General features: G+C 41.0%; 39 non-coding genes and 8 pseudogenes across 39 annotated transcripts; all 47 read left to right on the top strand.

Moving 5' to 3' along the window:
- The first annotated feature begins 188 nt into the window (after positions 1-188).
- On the top strand, positions 189-307 carry LOC136683173 (5S ribosomal RNA). Its single transcript, XR_010798760.1, has one exon. It is a non-coding gene; the product is annotated as a 5S ribosomal RNA (ribosomal RNA).
- Positions 308-530: 223 nt separating this feature from the next.
- Positions 531-649, top strand: LOC136683172 (5S ribosomal RNA). The gene has a single exon (XR_010798759.1). It is a non-coding gene; the product is annotated as a 5S ribosomal RNA (ribosomal RNA).
- Positions 650-851: 202 nt separating this feature from the next.
- Positions 852-970, top strand: LOC136683171 (5S ribosomal RNA). The gene has a single exon (XR_010798758.1). It is a non-coding gene; the product is annotated as a 5S ribosomal RNA (ribosomal RNA).
- Positions 971-1172: 202 nt separating this feature from the next.
- LOC136683167 (5S ribosomal RNA) lies at positions 1173-1291 on the top strand. The gene has a single exon (XR_010798757.1). It is a non-coding gene; the product is annotated as a 5S ribosomal RNA (ribosomal RNA).
- A 222-nt stretch (positions 1292-1513) lies between these two features.
- Positions 1514-1632, top strand: LOC136683156 (5S ribosomal RNA). The gene has a single exon (XR_010798756.1). It is a non-coding gene; the product is annotated as a 5S ribosomal RNA (ribosomal RNA).
- Positions 1633-1834: 202 nt separating this feature from the next.
- On the top strand, positions 1835-1953 carry LOC136683144 (5S ribosomal RNA). The gene has a single exon (XR_010798755.1). It is a non-coding gene; the product is annotated as a 5S ribosomal RNA (ribosomal RNA).
- Positions 1954-2175: 222 nt separating this feature from the next.
- Positions 2176-2294, top strand: LOC136683133 (5S ribosomal RNA). Its single transcript, XR_010798754.1, has one exon. It is a non-coding gene; the product is annotated as a 5S ribosomal RNA (ribosomal RNA).
- Positions 2295-2516: 222 nt separating this feature from the next.
- LOC136683067 (5S ribosomal RNA) lies at positions 2517-2635 on the top strand (annotated as a pseudogene).
- A 202-nt stretch (positions 2636-2837) lies between these two features.
- On the top strand, positions 2838-2956 carry LOC136683120 (5S ribosomal RNA). The gene has a single exon (XR_010798752.1). It is a non-coding gene; the product is annotated as a 5S ribosomal RNA (ribosomal RNA).
- A 223-nt stretch (positions 2957-3179) lies between these two features.
- Positions 3180-3298, top strand: LOC136683109 (5S ribosomal RNA). Its single transcript, XR_010798751.1, has one exon. It is a non-coding gene; the product is annotated as a 5S ribosomal RNA (ribosomal RNA).
- A 202-nt stretch (positions 3299-3500) lies between these two features.
- LOC136683097 (5S ribosomal RNA) lies at positions 3501-3619 on the top strand. The gene has a single exon (XR_010798749.1). It is a non-coding gene; the product is annotated as a 5S ribosomal RNA (ribosomal RNA).
- A 202-nt stretch (positions 3620-3821) lies between these two features.
- On the top strand, positions 3822-3940 carry LOC136683147 (5S ribosomal RNA; annotated as a pseudogene).
- A 222-nt stretch (positions 3941-4162) lies between these two features.
- LOC136683085 (5S ribosomal RNA) lies at positions 4163-4281 on the top strand. Its single transcript, XR_010798748.1, has one exon. It is a non-coding gene; the product is annotated as a 5S ribosomal RNA (ribosomal RNA).
- Positions 4282-4483: 202 nt separating this feature from the next.
- Positions 4484-4602, top strand: LOC136683074 (5S ribosomal RNA). The gene has a single exon (XR_010798746.1). It is a non-coding gene; the product is annotated as a 5S ribosomal RNA (ribosomal RNA).
- A 202-nt stretch (positions 4603-4804) lies between these two features.
- LOC136683146 (5S ribosomal RNA) lies at positions 4805-4923 on the top strand (annotated as a pseudogene).
- A 222-nt stretch (positions 4924-5145) lies between these two features.
- LOC136683061 (5S ribosomal RNA) lies at positions 5146-5264 on the top strand. The gene has a single exon (XR_010798745.1). It is a non-coding gene; the product is annotated as a 5S ribosomal RNA (ribosomal RNA).
- Positions 5265-5466: 202 nt separating this feature from the next.
- On the top strand, positions 5467-5585 carry LOC136683050 (5S ribosomal RNA). The gene has a single exon (XR_010798744.1). It is a non-coding gene; the product is annotated as a 5S ribosomal RNA (ribosomal RNA).
- Positions 5586-5787: 202 nt separating this feature from the next.
- LOC136683039 (5S ribosomal RNA) lies at positions 5788-5906 on the top strand. Its single transcript, XR_010798743.1, has one exon. It is a non-coding gene; the product is annotated as a 5S ribosomal RNA (ribosomal RNA).
- A 202-nt stretch (positions 5907-6108) lies between these two features.
- Positions 6109-6227, top strand: LOC136683145 (5S ribosomal RNA; annotated as a pseudogene).
- A 220-nt stretch (positions 6228-6447) lies between these two features.
- Positions 6448-6566, top strand: LOC136683027 (5S ribosomal RNA). Its single transcript, XR_010798742.1, has one exon. It is a non-coding gene; the product is annotated as a 5S ribosomal RNA (ribosomal RNA).
- Positions 6567-6768: 202 nt separating this feature from the next.
- Positions 6769-6887, top strand: LOC136683015 (5S ribosomal RNA). Its single transcript, XR_010798741.1, has one exon. It is a non-coding gene; the product is annotated as a 5S ribosomal RNA (ribosomal RNA).
- A 202-nt stretch (positions 6888-7089) lies between these two features.
- Positions 7090-7208, top strand: LOC136683003 (5S ribosomal RNA). Its single transcript, XR_010798739.1, has one exon. It is a non-coding gene; the product is annotated as a 5S ribosomal RNA (ribosomal RNA).
- A 202-nt stretch (positions 7209-7410) lies between these two features.
- On the top strand, positions 7411-7529 carry LOC136682991 (5S ribosomal RNA). The gene has a single exon (XR_010798738.1). It is a non-coding gene; the product is annotated as a 5S ribosomal RNA (ribosomal RNA).
- Positions 7530-7731: 202 nt separating this feature from the next.
- Positions 7732-7850, top strand: LOC136682980 (5S ribosomal RNA). The gene has a single exon (XR_010798737.1). It is a non-coding gene; the product is annotated as a 5S ribosomal RNA (ribosomal RNA).
- Positions 7851-8052: 202 nt separating this feature from the next.
- LOC136682968 (5S ribosomal RNA) lies at positions 8053-8171 on the top strand. The gene has a single exon (XR_010798736.1). It is a non-coding gene; the product is annotated as a 5S ribosomal RNA (ribosomal RNA).
- Positions 8172-8373: 202 nt separating this feature from the next.
- On the top strand, positions 8374-8492 carry LOC136682956 (5S ribosomal RNA). The gene has a single exon (XR_010798735.1). It is a non-coding gene; the product is annotated as a 5S ribosomal RNA (ribosomal RNA).
- A 202-nt stretch (positions 8493-8694) lies between these two features.
- On the top strand, positions 8695-8813 carry LOC136683656 (5S ribosomal RNA). Its single transcript, XR_010799217.1, has one exon. It is a non-coding gene; the product is annotated as a 5S ribosomal RNA (ribosomal RNA).
- Positions 8814-9036: 223 nt separating this feature from the next.
- On the top strand, positions 9037-9155 carry LOC136683670 (5S ribosomal RNA). The gene has a single exon (XR_010799224.1). It is a non-coding gene; the product is annotated as a 5S ribosomal RNA (ribosomal RNA).
- Positions 9156-9376: 221 nt separating this feature from the next.
- On the top strand, positions 9377-9495 carry LOC136683659 (5S ribosomal RNA). Its single transcript, XR_010799220.1, has one exon. It is a non-coding gene; the product is annotated as a 5S ribosomal RNA (ribosomal RNA).
- A 198-nt stretch (positions 9496-9693) lies between these two features.
- On the top strand, positions 9694-9812 carry LOC136683647 (5S ribosomal RNA). Its single transcript, XR_010799209.1, has one exon. It is a non-coding gene; the product is annotated as a 5S ribosomal RNA (ribosomal RNA).
- A 203-nt stretch (positions 9813-10015) lies between these two features.
- LOC136683635 (5S ribosomal RNA) lies at positions 10016-10134 on the top strand. The gene has a single exon (XR_010799198.1). It is a non-coding gene; the product is annotated as a 5S ribosomal RNA (ribosomal RNA).
- Positions 10135-10337: 203 nt separating this feature from the next.
- Positions 10338-10456, top strand: LOC136683623 (5S ribosomal RNA). Its single transcript, XR_010799187.1, has one exon. It is a non-coding gene; the product is annotated as a 5S ribosomal RNA (ribosomal RNA).
- Positions 10457-10658: 202 nt separating this feature from the next.
- On the top strand, positions 10659-10777 carry LOC136683655 (5S ribosomal RNA). The gene has a single exon (XR_010799216.1). It is a non-coding gene; the product is annotated as a 5S ribosomal RNA (ribosomal RNA).
- A 218-nt stretch (positions 10778-10995) lies between these two features.
- LOC136683157 (5S ribosomal RNA) lies at positions 10996-11113 on the top strand (annotated as a pseudogene).
- A 201-nt stretch (positions 11114-11314) lies between these two features.
- On the top strand, positions 11315-11433 carry LOC136683610 (5S ribosomal RNA). Its single transcript, XR_010799175.1, has one exon. It is a non-coding gene; the product is annotated as a 5S ribosomal RNA (ribosomal RNA).
- Positions 11434-11635: 202 nt separating this feature from the next.
- Positions 11636-11754, top strand: LOC136683599 (5S ribosomal RNA). The gene has a single exon (XR_010799164.1). It is a non-coding gene; the product is annotated as a 5S ribosomal RNA (ribosomal RNA).
- A 202-nt stretch (positions 11755-11956) lies between these two features.
- On the top strand, positions 11957-12075 carry LOC136683588 (5S ribosomal RNA). Its single transcript, XR_010799153.1, has one exon. It is a non-coding gene; the product is annotated as a 5S ribosomal RNA (ribosomal RNA).
- A 202-nt stretch (positions 12076-12277) lies between these two features.
- LOC136683654 (5S ribosomal RNA) lies at positions 12278-12396 on the top strand. The gene has a single exon (XR_010799215.1). It is a non-coding gene; the product is annotated as a 5S ribosomal RNA (ribosomal RNA).
- A 221-nt stretch (positions 12397-12617) lies between these two features.
- LOC136683576 (5S ribosomal RNA) lies at positions 12618-12736 on the top strand. Its single transcript, XR_010799142.1, has one exon. It is a non-coding gene; the product is annotated as a 5S ribosomal RNA (ribosomal RNA).
- Positions 12737-12936: 200 nt separating this feature from the next.
- On the top strand, positions 12937-13055 carry LOC136683565 (5S ribosomal RNA). The gene has a single exon (XR_010799131.1). It is a non-coding gene; the product is annotated as a 5S ribosomal RNA (ribosomal RNA).
- A 201-nt stretch (positions 13056-13256) lies between these two features.
- LOC136683553 (5S ribosomal RNA) lies at positions 13257-13375 on the top strand. Its single transcript, XR_010799120.1, has one exon. It is a non-coding gene; the product is annotated as a 5S ribosomal RNA (ribosomal RNA).
- Positions 13376-13578: 203 nt separating this feature from the next.
- On the top strand, positions 13579-13697 carry LOC136683542 (5S ribosomal RNA). Its single transcript, XR_010799109.1, has one exon. It is a non-coding gene; the product is annotated as a 5S ribosomal RNA (ribosomal RNA).
- Positions 13698-13898: 201 nt separating this feature from the next.
- Positions 13899-14016, top strand: LOC136683138 (5S ribosomal RNA; annotated as a pseudogene).
- Positions 14017-14233: 217 nt separating this feature from the next.
- LOC136683531 (5S ribosomal RNA) lies at positions 14234-14352 on the top strand. Its single transcript, XR_010799098.1, has one exon. It is a non-coding gene; the product is annotated as a 5S ribosomal RNA (ribosomal RNA).
- A 215-nt stretch (positions 14353-14567) lies between these two features.
- LOC136683519 (5S ribosomal RNA) lies at positions 14568-14686 on the top strand. The gene has a single exon (XR_010799087.1). It is a non-coding gene; the product is annotated as a 5S ribosomal RNA (ribosomal RNA).
- Positions 14687-14888: 202 nt separating this feature from the next.
- LOC136683155 (5S ribosomal RNA) lies at positions 14889-15006 on the top strand (annotated as a pseudogene).
- Positions 15007-15226: 220 nt separating this feature from the next.
- LOC136683664 (5S ribosomal RNA) lies at positions 15227-15344 on the top strand (annotated as a pseudogene).
- The last annotated feature ends 139 nt before the right edge of the window (positions 15345-15483 follow it).

Genomic DNA, 15483 nt, shown 5'->3' with positions numbered 1-15483 from the left:
TCTATTATAAAGGCAGTAACCACAGTCATTTAAACACAAGAGAAGAAGAAACTTAAAAAAAAAACGAACTGGAAAGCCAATCATTTTTATTTGAGGTGTCAGGTGGTCTACCGTTTACAGGCAGCTCTAAAACAAGTATTACTCTTAGAAGAGTATATAGAAATAGTCTTCTACAGCCCGCAGTGATCGCTTACGGCCATACCACTCCTTGAAAGCCCGATCTCGTCTGATCTCGGAAGCGAAGAAGAGTTGGGCCTAGTTAGTACTTGGATGGGAGACTGCCTGGGAATACTAGGTGCTGTAAGCTTTTTAGCTTAAGCTTCTATTATAAAGGCAGTAACCACAGTCATGTAAACACAAGAGAAGAAGAAAACTTAAGAAAAAAAAAACAACAACAAAAAAAAAACGAACTGGAAAGCCAATCATTTTCATTTGAGGTGTCAGGTGGTCTACCGTTTACAGGCAGCTCTAAAACAAGTATTACTCTTAGAAGAGTATTTAGAAATAGTCTTCTACAGCCCGCAGTGATTGCTTACGGCCATACCACTCCTTGAAAGCCCGATCTCGTCTGATCTCGGAAGCGAAGAAGAGTTGGGCCTAGTTAGTACTTGGATGGGAGACTGCCTGGGAATACTAGGTGCTGTAAGCTTTTTAGCTTAAGCTTCTATTATAAAGGCAGTAACCACAGTCATTTAAACACAAGAGAAGAAGAAACTTAAAAAAAAAACGAACTGGAAAGCCAATCATTTTCATTTGAGGTGTCAGGTGGTCTACCGTTTACAGGCAGCTCTAAAACAAGTATTACTCTTAGAAGAGTATTTAGAAATAGTCTTCTACAGCCCGCAGTGATTGCTTACGGCCATACCACTCCTTGAAAGCCCGATCTCGTCTGATCTCGGAAGCGAAGAAGAGTTGGGCCTAGTTAGTACTTGGATGGGAGACTGCCTGGGAATACTAGGTGCTGTAAGCTTTTTAGCTTAAGCTTCTATTATAAAGGCAGTAACCACAGTCATTTAAACACAAGAGAAGAAGAAACTTAAAAAAAAAACGAACTGGAAAGCCAATCATTTTTATTTGAGGTGTCAGGTGGTCTACCGTTTACAGGCAGCTCTAAAACAAGTATTACTCTTAGAAGAGTATATAGAAATAGTCTTCTACAGCCCGCAGTGATCGCTTACGGCCATACCACTCCTTGAAAGCCCGATCTCGTCTGATCTCGGAAGCGAAGAAGAGTTGGGCCTAGTTAGTACTTGGATGGGAGACTGCCTGGGAATACTAGGTGCTGTAAGCTTTTTAGCTTAAGCTTCTATTATAAAGGCAGTAACCACAGTCATGTAAACACAAGAGAAGAAGAAAACTTAAGAAAAAAAAAACAACAACAAAAAAAAACGAACTGGAAAGCCAATCATTTTCATTTGAGGTGTCAGGTGGTCTACCGTTTACAGGCAGCTCTAAAACAAGTATTACTCTTAGAAGAGTATTTAGAAATAGTCTTCTACAGCCCGCAGTGATTGCTTACGGCCATACCACTCCTTGAAAGCCCGATCTCGTCTGATCTCGGAAGCGAAGAAGAGTTGGGCCTAGTTAGTACTTGGATGGGAGACTGCCTGGGAATACTAGGTGCTGTAAGCTTTTTAGCTTAAGCTTCTATTATAAAGGCAGTAACCACAGTCATTTAAACACAAGAGAAGAAGAAACTTAAAAAAAAAACGAACTGGAAAGCCAATCATTTTTATTTGAGGTGTCAGGTGGTCTACCGTTTACAGGCAGCTCTAAAACAAGTATTACTCTTAGAAGAGTATATAGAAATAGTCTTCTACAGCCCGCAGTGATCGCTTACGGCCATACCACTCCTTGAAAGCCCGATCTCGTCTGATCTCGGAAGCGAAGAAGAGTTGGGCCTAGTTAGTACTTGGATGGGAGACTGCCTGGGAATACTAGGTGCTGTAAGCTTTTTAGCTTAAGCTTCTATTATAAAGGCAGTAACCACAGTCATGTAAACACAAGAGAAGAAGAAAACTTAAGAAAAAAAAAACAACAACAAAAAAAAACGAACTGGAAAGCCAATCATTTTCATTTGAGGTGTCAGGTGGTCTACCGTTTACAGGCAGCTCTAAAACAAGTATTACTCTTAGAAGAGTATATAAAAATAGTCTTCTACAGCCCGCAGTGATCGCTTACGGCCATACCACTCCTTGAAAGCCCGATCTCGTCTGATCTCGGAAGCGAAGAAGAGTTGGGCCTAGTTAGTACTTGGATGGGAGACTGCCTGGGAATACTAGGTGCTGTAAGCTTTTTAGCTTAAGCTTCTATTATAAAGGCAGTAACCACAGTCATGTAAACACAAGAGAAGAAGAAAACTTAAGAAAAAAAAAACAACAACAAAAAAAAACGAACTGGAAAGCCAATCATTTTCATTTGAGGTGTCAGGTGGTCTACCGTTTACAGGCAGCTCTAAAACAAGTATTACTCTTAGAAGAGTATTTAGAAATAGTCTTCTACAGCCCGCAGTGATTGCTTACGGCCATACCACTCCTTGAAAGCCCGATCTCGTCTGATCTCGGAAGCGAAGAAGAGTTGAGCCTAGTTAGTACTTGGATGGGAGACTGCCTGGGAATACTAGGTGCTGTAAGCTTTTTAGCTTAAGCTTCTATTATAAAGGCAGTAACCACAGTCATTTAAACACAAGAGAAGAAGAAACTTAAAAAAAAAACGAACTGGAAAGCCAATCATTTTTATTTGAGGTGTCAGGTGGTCTACCGTTTACAGGCAGCTCTAAAACAAGTATTACTCTTAGAAGAGTATATAGAAATAGTCTTCTACAGCCCGCAGTGATCGCTTACGGCCATACCACTCCTTGAAAGCCCGATCTCGTCTGATCTCGGAAGCGAAGAAGAGTTGGGCCTAGTTAGTACTTGGATGGGAGACTGCCTGGGAATACTAGGTGCTGTAAGCTTTTTAGCTTAAGCTTCTATTATAAAGGCAGTAACCACAGTCATGTAAACACAAGAGAAGAAGAAAACTTAAGAAAAAAAAAACAACAACAAAAAAAAAACGAACTGGAAAGCCAATCATTTTCATTTGAGGTGTCAGGTGGTCTACCGTTTACAGGCAGCTCTAAAACAAGTATTACTCTTAGAAGAGTATTTAGAAATAGTCTTCTACAGCCCGCAGTGATTGCTTACGGCCATACCACTCCTTGAAAGCCCGATCTCGTCTGATCTCGGAAGCGAAGAAGAGTTGGGCCTAGTTAGTACTTGGATGGGAGACTGCCTGGGAATACTAGGTGCTGTAAGCTTTTTAGCTTAAGCTTCTATTATAAAGGCAGTAACCACAGTCATTTAAACACAAGAGAAGAAGAAACTTAAAAAAAAAACGAACTGGAAAGCCAATCATTTTCATTTGAGGTGTCAGGTGGTCTACCGTTTACAGGCAGCTCTAAAACAAGTATTACTCTTAGAAGAGTATTTAGAAATAGTCTTCTACAGCCCGCAGTGATTGCTTACGGCCATACCACTCCTTGAAAGCCCGATCTCGTCTGATCTCGGAAGCGAAGAAGAGTTGGGCCTAGTTAGTACTTGGATGGGAGACTGCCTGGGAATACTAGGTGCTGTAAGCTTTTTAGCTTAAGCTTCTATTATAAAGGCAGTAACCACAGTCATTTAAACACAAGAGAAGAAGAAACTTAAAAAAAAAACGAACTGGAAAGCCAATCATTTTCATTTGAGGTGTCAGGTGGTCTACCGTTTACAGGCAGCTCTAAAACAAGTATTACTCTTAGAAGAGTATATAGAAATAGTCTTCTACAGCCAGCAGTGATCGCTTACGGCCATACCACTCCTTGAAAGCCCGATCTCGTCTGATCTCGGAAGCGAAGAAGAGTTGGGCCTCGTTAGTACTTTGATGGGAGACTGCCTGGGAATACTAGGTGCTGTAAGCTTTTTAGCTTAAGCTTCTATTATAAAGGCAGTAACCACAGTCATTTAAACACAAGAGAAGAAGAAAACTTAAGAAAAAAAAAACAACAACAAAAAAAAACGAACTGGAAAGCCAATCATTTTTATTTGAGGTGTCAGGTGGTCTACCGTTTACAGGCAGCTCTAAAACAAGTATTACTCTTAGAAGAGTATATAGAAATAGTCTTCTACAGCCCGCAGTGATCGCTTACGGCCATACCACTCCTTGAAAGCCCGATCTCGTCTGATCTCGGAAGCGAAGAAGAGTTGGGCCTAGTTAGTACTTGGATGGGAGACTGCCTGGGAATACTAGGTGCTGTAAGCTTTTTAGCTTAAGCTTCTATTATAAAGGCAGTAACCACAGTCATTTAAACACAAGAGAAGAAGAAACTTAAAAAAAAAACGAACTGGAAAGCCAATCATTTTCATTTGAGGTGTCAGGTGGTCTACCGTTTACAGGCAGCTCTAAAACAAGTATTACTCTTAGAAGAGTATTTAGAAATAGTCTTCTACAGCCCGCAGTGATTGCTTACGGCCATACCACTCCTTGAAAGCCCGATCTCGTCTGATCTCGGAAGCGAAGAAGAGTTGGGCCTAGTTAGTACTTGGATGGGAGACTGCCTGGGAATACTAGGTGCTGTAAGCTTTTTAGCTTAAGCTTCTATTATAAAGGCAGTAACCACAGTCATTTAAACACAAGAGAAGAAGAAACTTAAAAAAAAAACGAACTGGAAAGCCAATCATTTTCATTTGAGGTGTCAGGTGGTCTACCGTTTACAGGCAGCTCTAAAACAAGTATTACTCTTAGAAGAGTATATAGAAATAGTCTTCTACAGCCAGCAGTGATCGCTTACGGCCATACCACTCCTTGAAAGCCCGATCTCGTCTGATCTCGGAAGCGAAGAAGAGTTGGGCCTCGTTAGTACTTTGATGGGAGACTGCCTGGGAATACTAGGTGCTGTAAGCTTTTTAGCTTAAGCTTCTATTATAAAGGCAGTAACCACAGTCATTTAAACACAAGAGAAGAAGAAAACTTAAGAAAAAAAAAACAACAACAAAAAAAAACGAACTGGAAAGCCAATCATTTTTATTTGAGGTGTCAGGTGGTCTACCGTTTACAGGCAGCTCTAAAACAAGTATTACTCTTAGAAGAGTATATAGAAATAGTCTTCTACAGCCCGCAGTGATCGCTTACGGCCATACCACTCCTTGAAAGCCCGATCTCGTCTGATCTCGGAAGCGAAGAAGAGTTGGGCCTAGTTAGTACTTGGATGGGAGACTGCCTGGGAATACTAGGTGCTGTAAGCTTTTTAGCTTAAGCTTCTATTATAAAGGCAGTAACCACAGTCATTTAAACACAAGAGAAGAAGAAACTTAAAAAAAAAACGAACTGGAAAGCCAATCATTTTTATTTGAGGTGTCAGGTGGTCTACCGTTTACAGGCAGCTCTAAAACAAGTATTACTCTTAGAAGAGTATATAGAAATAGTCTTCTACAGCCCGCAGTGATCGCTTACGGCCATACCACTCCTTGAAAGCCCGATCTCGTCTGATCTCGGAAGCGAAGAAGAGTTGGGCCTAGTTAGTACTTGGATGGGAGACTGCCTGGGAATACTAGGTGCTGTAAGCTTTTTAGCTTAAGCTTCTATTATAAAGGCAGTAACCACAGTCATTTAAACACAAGAGAAGAAGAAACTTAAAAAAAAAACGAACTGGAAAGCCAATCATTTTCATTTGAGGTGTCAGGTGGTCTACCGTTTACAGGCAGCTCTAAAACAAGTATTACTCTTAGAAGAGTATTTAGAAATAGTCTTCTACAGCCCGCAGTGATTGCTTACGGCCATACCACTCCTTGAAAGCCCGATCTCGTCTGATCTCGGAAGCGAAGAAGAGTTGGGCCTAGTTAGTACTTGGATGGGAGACTGCCTGGGAATACTAGGTGCTGTAAGCTTTTTAGCTTAAGCTTCTATTATAAAGGCAGTAACCACAGTCATTTAAACACAAGAGAAGAAGAAACTTAAAAAAAAAACGAACTGGAAAGCCAATCATTTTCATTTGAGGTGTCAGGTGGTCTACCGTTTACAGGCAGCTCTAAAACAAGTATTACTCTTAGAAGAGTATATAGAAATAGTCTTCTACAGCCAGCAGTGATCGCTTACGGCCATACCACTCCTTGAAAGCCCGATCTCGTCTGATCTCGGAAGCGAAGAAGAGTTGGGCCTCGTTAGTACTTTGATGGGAGACTGCCTGGGAATACTAGGTGCTGTAAGCTTTTTAGCTTAAGCTTCTATTATAAAGGCAGTAACCACAGTCATTTAAACACAAGAGAAGAAGAAACTTAAGAAAAAAAAAACAACAACAAAAAAAACGAACTGGAAAGCCAATCATTTTTATTTGAGGTGTCAGGTGGTCTACCGTTTACAGGCAGCTCTAAAACAAGTATTACTCTTAGAAGAGTATATAGAAATAGTCTTCTACAGCCCGCAGTGATCGCTTACGGCCATACCACTCCTTGAAAGCCCGATCTCGTCTGATCTCGGAAGCGAAGAAGAGTTGGGCCTAGTTAGTACTTGGATGGGAGACTGCCTGGGAATACTAGGTGCTGTAAGCTTTTTAGCTTAAGCTTCTATTATAAAGGCAGTAACCACAGTCATTTAAACACAAGAGAAGAAGAAACTTAAAAAAAAAACGAACTGGAAAGCCAATCATTTTTATTTGAGGTGTCAGGTGGTCTACCGTTTACAGGCAGCTCTAAAACAAGTATTACTCTTAGAAGAGTATATAGAAATAGTCTTCTACAGCCCGCAGTGATCGCTTACGGCCATACCACTCCTTGAAAGCCCGATCTCGTCTGATCTCGGAAGCGAAGAAGAGTTGGGCCTAGTTAGTACTTGGATGGGAGACTGCCTGGGAATACTAGGTGCTGTAAGCTTTTTAGCTTAAGCTTCTATTATAAAGGCAGTAACCACAGTCATTTAAACACAAGAGAAGAAGAAACTTAAAAAAAAAACGAACTGGAAAGCCAATCATTTTTATTTGAGGTGTCAGGTGGTCTACCGTTTACAGGCAGCTCTAAAACAAGTATTACTCTTAGAAGAGTATATAGAAATAGTCTTCTACAGCCCGCAGTGATCGCTTACGGCCATACCACTCCTTGAAAGCCCGATCTCGTCTGATCTCGGAAGCGAAGAAGAGTTGGGCCTAGTTAGTACTTGGATGGGAGACTGCCTGGGAATACTAGGTGCTGTAAGCTTTTTAGCTTAAGCTTCTATTATAAAGGCAGTAACCACAGTCATTTAAACACAAGAGAAGAAGAAACTTAAAAAAAAAACGAACTGGAAAGCCAATCATTTTTATTTGAGGTGTCAGGTGGTCTACCGTTTACAGGCAGCTCTAAAACAAGTATTACTCTTAGAAGAGTATATAGAAATAGTCTTCTACAGCCCGCAGTGATCGCTTACGGCCATACCACTCCTTGAAAGCCCGATCTCGTCTGATCTCGGAAGCGAAGAAGAGTTGGGCCTAGTTAGTACTTGGATGGGAGACTGCCTGGGAATACTAGGTGCTGTAAGCTTTTTAGCTTAAGCTTCTATTATAAAGGCAGTAACCACAGTCATTTAAACACAAGAGAAGAAGAAACTTAAAAAAAAAACGAACTGGAAAGCCAATCATTTTTATTTGAGGTGTCAGGTGGTCTACCGTTTACAGGCAGCTCTAAAACAAGTATTACTCTTAGAAGAGTATATAGAAATAGTCTTCTACAGCCCGCAGTGATCGCTTACGGCCATACCACTCCTTGAAAGCCCGATCTCGTCTGATCTCGGAAGCGAAGAAGAGTTGGGCCTAGTTAGTACTTGGATGGGAGACTGCCTGGGAATACTAGGTGCTGTAAGCTTTTTAGCTTAAGCTTCTATTATAAAGGCAGTAACCACAGTCATTTAAACACAAGAGAAGAAGAAACTTAAAAAAAAAACGAACTGGAAAGCCAATCATTTTTATTTGAGGTGTCAGGTGGTCTACCGTTTACAGGCAGCTCTAAAACAAGTATTACTCTTAGAAGAGTATATAGAAATAGTCTTCTACAGCCCGCAGTGATCGCTTACGGCCATACCACTCCTTGAAAGCCCGATCTCGTCTGATCTCGGAAGCGAAGAAGAGTTGGGCCTAGTTAGTACTTGGATGGGAGACTGCCTGGGAATACTAGGTGCTGTAAGCTTTTTAGCTTAAGCTTCTATTATAAAGGCAGTAACCACAGTCATTTAAACACAAGAGAAGAAGAAACTTAAAAAAAAAACGAACTGGAAAGCCAATCATTTTTATTTGAGGTGTCAGGTGGTCTACCGTTTACAGGCAGCTCTAAAACAAGTATTACTCTTAGAAGAGTATATAGAAATAGTCTTCTACAGCCCGCAGTGATCGCTTACGGCCATACCACTCCTTGAAAGCCCGATCTCGTCTGATCTCGGAAGCGAAGAAGAGTTGGGCCTAGTTAGTACTTGGATGGGAGACTGCCTGGGAATACTAGGTGCTGTAAGCTTTTTAGCTTAAGCTTCTATTATAAAGGCAGTAACCACAGTCATTTAAACACAAGAGAAGAAGAAACTTAAAAAAAAAACGAACTGGAAAGCCAATCATTTTTATTTGAGGTGTCAGGTGGTCTACCGTTTACAGGCAGCTCTAAAACAAGTATTACTCTTAGAAGAGTATATAGAAATAGTCTTCTACAGCCCGCAGTGATCGCTTACGGCCATACCACTCCTTGAAAGCCCGATCTCGTCTGATCTCGGAAGCGAAGAAGAGTTGGGCCTAGTTAGTACTTGAATGGGAGACTGCCTGGGAATACTAGGTGCTGTAAGCTTTTTAGCTTAAGCTTCTATTATAAAGGCAGTAACCACAGTCATGTAAACACAAGAGAAGAAGAAAACTTAAAGAAAAAAAAAACAACAACAAAAAAAAACGAACTGGAAAGCCAATCATTTTCATTTGAGGTGTCAGGTGGTCTACCGTTTACAGGCAGCTCTAAAACAAGTATTACTCTTAGAAGAGTATATAGAAATAGTCTTCTACAGCCCGCAGTGATCGCTTACGGCCATACCACTCCTTGAAAGCCCGATCTCGTCTGATCTCGGAAGCGAAGAAGAGTTGGGCCTAGTTAGTACTTGGATGGGAGACTGCCTGGGAATACTAGGTGCTGTAAGCTTTTTAGCTTAAGCTTCTATTATAAAGGCAGTAACCACAGTCATGTAAACACAAGAGAAGAAGAAAACTTAAGAAAAAAAAAACAACAACAAAAAAAACGAACTGGAAAGCCAATCATTTTCATTTGAGGTGTCAGGTGGTCTACCGTTTACAGGCAGCTCTAAAACAAGTATTACTCTTAGAAGAGTATTTAGAAATAGTCTTCTACAGCCCGCAGTGATCGCTTACGGCCATACCACTCCTTGAAAGCCCGATCTCGTCTGATCTCGGAAGCGAAGAAGAGTTGGGCCTAGTTAGTACTTGGATGGGAGACTGCCTGGGAATACTAGGTGCTGTAAGCTTTTTAGCTTAAGCTTCTATTATAAAGGCAGTAACCACAGTCATTTAAACACAAGAGAAGAAGAAACTTAAAAAAAAAACGAACTGGAAAGCCAATCATTTTTATTTGAGGTGTCAGGTGGTCTACCGTTTACAGGCAGCTCTAAAACAAGTATTACTCTTAGAAGAGTATATAGAAATAGTCTTCTAACGCAGTGATCGCTTACGGCCATACCACTCCTTGAAAGCCCGATCTCGTCTGATCTCGGAAGCGAAGAAGAGTTGGGCCTAGTTAGTACTTGGATGGGAGACTGCCTGGGAATACTAGGTGCTGTAAGCTTTTTAGCTTAAGCTTCTATTATAAAGGCAGTAACCACAGTCATTTAAACACAAGAGAAGAAGAAACTTAAAAAAAAAAACGAACTGGAAAGCCAATCATTTTTATTTGAGGTGTCAGGTGGTCTACCGTTTACAGGCAGCTCTAAAACAAGTATTACTCTTAGAAGAGTATATAGAAATAGTCTTCTACAGCCCGCAGTGATCGCTTACGGCCATACCACTCCTTGAAAGCCCGATCTCGTCTGATCTCGGAAGCGAAGAAGAGTTGGGCCTAGTTAGTACTTGGATGGGAGACTGCCTGGGAATACTAGGTGCTGTAAGCTTTTTAGCTTAAGCTTCTATTATAAAGGCAGTAACCACAGTCATTTAAACACAAGAGAAGAAGAAACTTAAAAAAAAAAACGAACTGGAAAGCCAATCATTTTTATTTGAGGTGTCAGGTGGTCTACCGTTTACAGGCAGCTCTAAAACAAGTATTACTCTTAGAAGAGTATATAGAAATAGTCTTCTACAGCCCGCAGTGATCGCTTACGGCCATACCACTCCTTGAAAGCCCGATCTCGTCTGATCTCGGAAGCGAAGAAGAGTTGGGCCTAGTTAGTACTTGGATGGGAGACTGCCTGGGAATACTAGGTGCTGTAAGCTTTTTAGCTTAAGCTTCTATTATAAAGGCAGTAACCACAGTCATTTAAACACAAGAGAAGAAGAAACTTAAAAAAAAAACGAACTGGAAAGCCAATCATTTTTATTTGAGGTGTCAGGTGGTCTACCGTTTACAGGCAGCTCTAAAACAAGTATTACTCTTAGAAGAGTATATAGAAATAGTCTTCTACAGCCCGCAGTGATCGCTTACGGCCATACCACTCCTTGAAAGCCCGATCTCGTCTGATCTCGGAAGCGAAGAAGAGTTGGGCCTAGTTAGTACTTGAATGGGAGACTGCCTGGGAATACTAGGTGCTGTAAGCTTTTTAGCTTAAGCTTCTATTATAAAGGCAGTAACCACAGTCATGTAAACACAAGAGAAGAAGAAACTTAAGAAAAAAAACAACAACAAAAAAAACGAACTGGAAAGCCAATCATTTTCATTTGAGGTGTCAGGTGGTCTACCGTTTACAGGCAGCTCTAAAACAAGTATTACTCTTAGAAGAGTATATAGAAATAGTCTTCTACAGCCCGCAGTGATCGCTTACGGCCATACCACTCCTTGAAAGCCCGATCTCGTCTGATCTCGGAAGCGAAGAAGAGTTGGCCTAGTTAGTACTTGGATGGGAGACTGCCTGGGAATACTAGGTGCTGTAAGCTTTTTAGCTTAAGCTTCTATTATAAAGGCAGTAACCACAGTCATTTAAACACAAGAGAAGAAGAAACTTAAAAAAAAACGAACTGGAAAGCCAATCATTTTTATTTGAGGTGTCAGGTGGTCTACCGTTTACAGGCAGCTCTAAAACAAGTATTACTCTTAGAAGAGTATATAGAAATAGTCTTCTACAGCCCGCAGTGATCGCTTACGGCCATACCACTCCTTGAAAGCCCGATCTCGTCTGATCTCGGAAGCGAAGAAGAGTTGGGCCTAGTTAGTACTTGGATGGGAGACTGCCTGGGAATACTAGGTGCTGTAAGCTTTTTAGCTTAAGCTTCTATTATAAAGGCAGTAACCACAGTCATTTAAACACAAGAGAAGAAGAAACTTAAAAAAAAAACGAACTGGAAAGCCAATCATTTTTATTTGAGGTGTCAGGTGGTCTACCGTTTACAGGCAGCTCTAAAACAAGTATTACTCTTAGAAGAGTATATAGAAATAGTCTTCTACAGCCCGCAGTGATCGCTTACGGCCATACCACTCCTTGAAAGCCCGATCTCGTCTGATCTCGGAAGCGAAGAAGAGTTGGGCCTAGTTAGTACTTGGATGGGAGACTGCCTGGGAATACTAGGTGCTGTAAGCTTTTTAGCTTAAGCTTCTATTATAAAGGCAGTAACCACAGTCATTTAAACACAAGAGAAGAAGAAACTTAAAAAAAAAACGAACTGGAAAGCCAATCATTTTTATTTGAGGTGTCAGGTGGTCTACCGTTTACAGGCAGCTCTAAAACAAGTATTACTCTTAGAAGAGTATATAGAAATAGTCTTCTACAGCCCGCAGTGATCGCTTACGGCCATACCACTCCTTGAAAGCCCGATCTCGTCTGATCTCGGAAGCGAAGAAGAGTTGGGCCTAGTTAGTACTTGGATGGGAGACTGCCTGGGAATACTAGGTGCTGTAAGCTTTTTAGCTTAAGCTTCTATTATAAAGGCAGTAACCACAGTCATTTAAACACAAGAGAAGAAGAAACTTAAAAAAAAAACGAACTGGAAAGCCAATCATTTTTATTTGAGGTGTCAGGTGGTCTACCGTTTACAGGCAGCTCTAAAACAAGTATTACTCTTAGAAGAGTATATAGAAATAGTCTTCTACAGCCCGCAGTGATCGCTTACGGCCATACCACTCCTTGAAAGCCCGATCTCGTCTGATCTCGGAAGCGAAGAAGAGTTGGGCCTAGTTAGTACTTGAATGGGAGACTGCCTGGGAATACTAGGTGCTGTAAGCTTTTTAGCTTAAGCTTCTATTATAAAGGCAGTAACCACAGTCATGTAAACACAAGAGAAGAAGAAAACTTAAGAAAAAAAAACAACAACAAAAAAAAACGAACTGGAAAGCCAATCATTTTCATTTGAGGTGTCAGGTGGTCTACCGTTTACAGGCAGCTCTAAAACAAGTATTACTCTTAGAAGAGTATATAGAAATAGTCTTCTACAGCCCGCAGTGATCGCTTACGGCCATACCACTCCTTGAAAGCCCGATCTCGTCTGATCTCGGAAGCGAAGAAGAGTTGGGCCTAGTTAGTACTTGGATGGGAGACTGCCTGGGAATACTAGGTGCTGTAAGCTTTTAGCTTAAGCTTCTATTATAAAGGCAGTAACCACAGTCATTTAAACACAAGAGAAGAAGAAACTTAAAAAAAAAACGAACTGGAAAGCCAATCATTTTTATTGAGGTGTCAGGTGGTCTACCGTTTACAGGCAGCTCTAAAACAAGTATTACTCTTAGAAGAGTATATAGAAATAGTCTTCTACAGCCCGCAGTGATCGCTTACGGCCATACCACTCCTTGAAAGCCCGATCTCGTCTGATCTCGGAAGCGAAGAAGAGTTGGGCCTAGTTAGTACTTGGATGGGAGACTGCCTGGGAATACTAGGTGCTGTAAGCTTTTTAGCTTAAGCTTCTATTATAAAGGCAGTAACCACAGTCATTTAAACACAAGAGAAGAAGAAACTTAAAAAAAAAACGAACTGGAAAGCCAATCATTTTATTTGAGGTGTCAGGTGGTCTACCGTTTACAGGCAGCTCTAAAACAAGTATTACTCTTAGAAGAGTATATAGAAATAGTCTTCTACAGCCCGCAGTGATCGCTTACGGCCATACCACTCCTTGAAAGCCCGATCTCGTCTGATCTCGGAAGCGAAGAAGAGTTGGGCCTAGTTAGTACTTGGATGGGAGACTGCCTGGGAATACTAGGTGCTGTAAGCTTTTTAGCTTAAGCTTCTATTATAAAGGCAGTAACCACAGTCATTTAAACACAAGAGAAGAAGAAACTTAAAAAAAAAAACGAACTGGAAAGCCAATCATTTTTATTTGAGGTGTCAGGTGGTCTACCGTTTACAGGCAGCTCTAAAACAAGTATTACTCTTAGAAGAGTATATAGAAATAGTCTTCTACAGCCCGCAGTGATCGCTTACGGCCATACCACTCCTTGAAAGCCCGATCTCGTCTGATCTCGGAAGCGAAGAAGAGTTGGGCCTAGTTAGTACTTGGATGGGAGACTGCCTGGGAATACTAGGTGCTGTAAGCTTTTTAGCTTAAGCTTCTATTATAAAGGCAGTAACCACAGTCATTTAAACACAAGAGAAGAAGAAACTTAAAAAAAAAACGAACTGGAAAGCCAATCATTTTTATTTGAGGTGTCAGGTGGTCTACCGTTTACAGGCAGCTCTAAACAAGTATTACTCTTAGAAGAGTATATAGAAATAGTCTTCTACAGCCCGCAGTGATCGCTTACGGCCATACCACTCCTTGAAAGCCCGATCTCGTCTGATCTCGGAAGCGAAGAAGAGTTGGGCCTAGTTAGTACTTGATGGGAGACTGCCTGGGAATACTAGGTGCTGTAAGCTTTTTAGCTTAAGCTTCTATTATAAAGGCAGTAACCACAGTCATGTAAACACAAGAGAAGAAGAAACTTAAAAAAAAAAACAACAAAAAAAAACGAACTGGAAAGCCAATCATTTTTCATTTGAGGTGTCAGGTGGTCTACCGTTTACAGGCAGCTCTAAAACAAGTATTACTCTTAGAAGAGTATATAGAAATAGTCTTCTACAGCCCGCAGTGATCGCTTACGGCCATACCACTCCTTGAAAGCCCGATCTCGTCTGATCTCGGAAGCGAAGAAGAGTTGGGCCTAGTTAGTACTTGGATGGGAGACTGCCTGGGAATACTAGGTGCTGTAAGCTTTTTAGCTTAGCTTCTATTATAAAGGCAGTAACCACAGTCATGTAAACACAAGAGAAGAAGAAACTTAAGAAAAAAAACAACAAAAAAAAACGAACTGGAAAGCCAATCATTTTCATTTGAGGTGTCAGGTGGTCTACCGTTTACAGGCAGCTCTAAAACAAGTATTACTCTTAGAAGAGTATATAGAAATAGTCTTCTACAGCCCGCAGTGATTGCTTACGGCCATACCACTCCTTGAAAGCCCGATCTCGTCTGATCTCGGAAGCGAAGAAGAGTTGGGCCTAGTTAGTACTTGGATGGGAGACTGCCTGGGAATACTAGGTGCTGTAAGCTTTTTAGCTTAAGCTTCTATTATAAAGGCAGTAACCACAGTCATTTAAACACAAGAGAAGAAGAAACTTAAAAAAAAAACGAACTGGAAAGCCAATCATTTTTATTTGAGGTGTCAGGTGGTCTACCGTTTACAGGCAGCTCTAAAACAAGTATTACTCTTAGAAGAGTATATAGAAATAGTCTTCTACAGCCCGCAGTGATCGCTTACGGCCATACCACTCCTTGAAAGCCCGATCTCGTCTGATCTCGGAAGCGAAGAAGAGTTGGGCCTAGTTAGTACTTGGATGGGAGACTGCCTGGAATACTAGGTGCTGTAAGCTTTTTAGCTTAAGCTTCTATTATAAAGGCAGTAACCACAGTCATGTAAACACAAGAGAAGAAGAAAACTTAAGAAAAAAAAACAACAACAAAAAAAACGAACTGGAAAGCCAATCATTTTCATTTGAGGTGTCAGGTGGTCTACCGTTTACAGGCAGCTCTAAAACAAGTATTACTCTTAGAAGAGTATATAGAAATAGTCTTCTACAGCCCGCAGTGATCGCTTACGGCCATACCACTCCTTGAAGCCCGATCTCGTCTGATCTCGGAAGCGAAGAAGAGTTGGGCCTAGTTAGTACTTGGATGGGAGACTGCCTGGGAATACTAGGTGCTGTAAGCTTTTTAGCTTAAGGCTTCTATTATAAAGGCAGTAACCACAGTCATGTAAACACAAGAGAAGAAGAAAACTTAAGAAAAAAAAAACAACAACAAAAAAAAACGAACTGGAAAGCCAATCATTTTCAATTAATCTGATAGAG

This window comes from Hoplias malabaricus, unplaced genomic scaffold (assembly GCF_029633855.1).
Source record: "Hoplias malabaricus isolate fHopMal1 unplaced genomic scaffold, fHopMal1.hap1 scaffold_69, whole genome shotgun sequence".
NCBI lineage: Eukaryota > Metazoa > Chordata > Actinopteri > Characiformes > Erythrinidae > Hoplias > Hoplias malabaricus.
The sequence above is the reverse complement of the archived record's forward strand: the minus strand, read 5'-3'. Positions and strand labels throughout refer to the sequence as shown.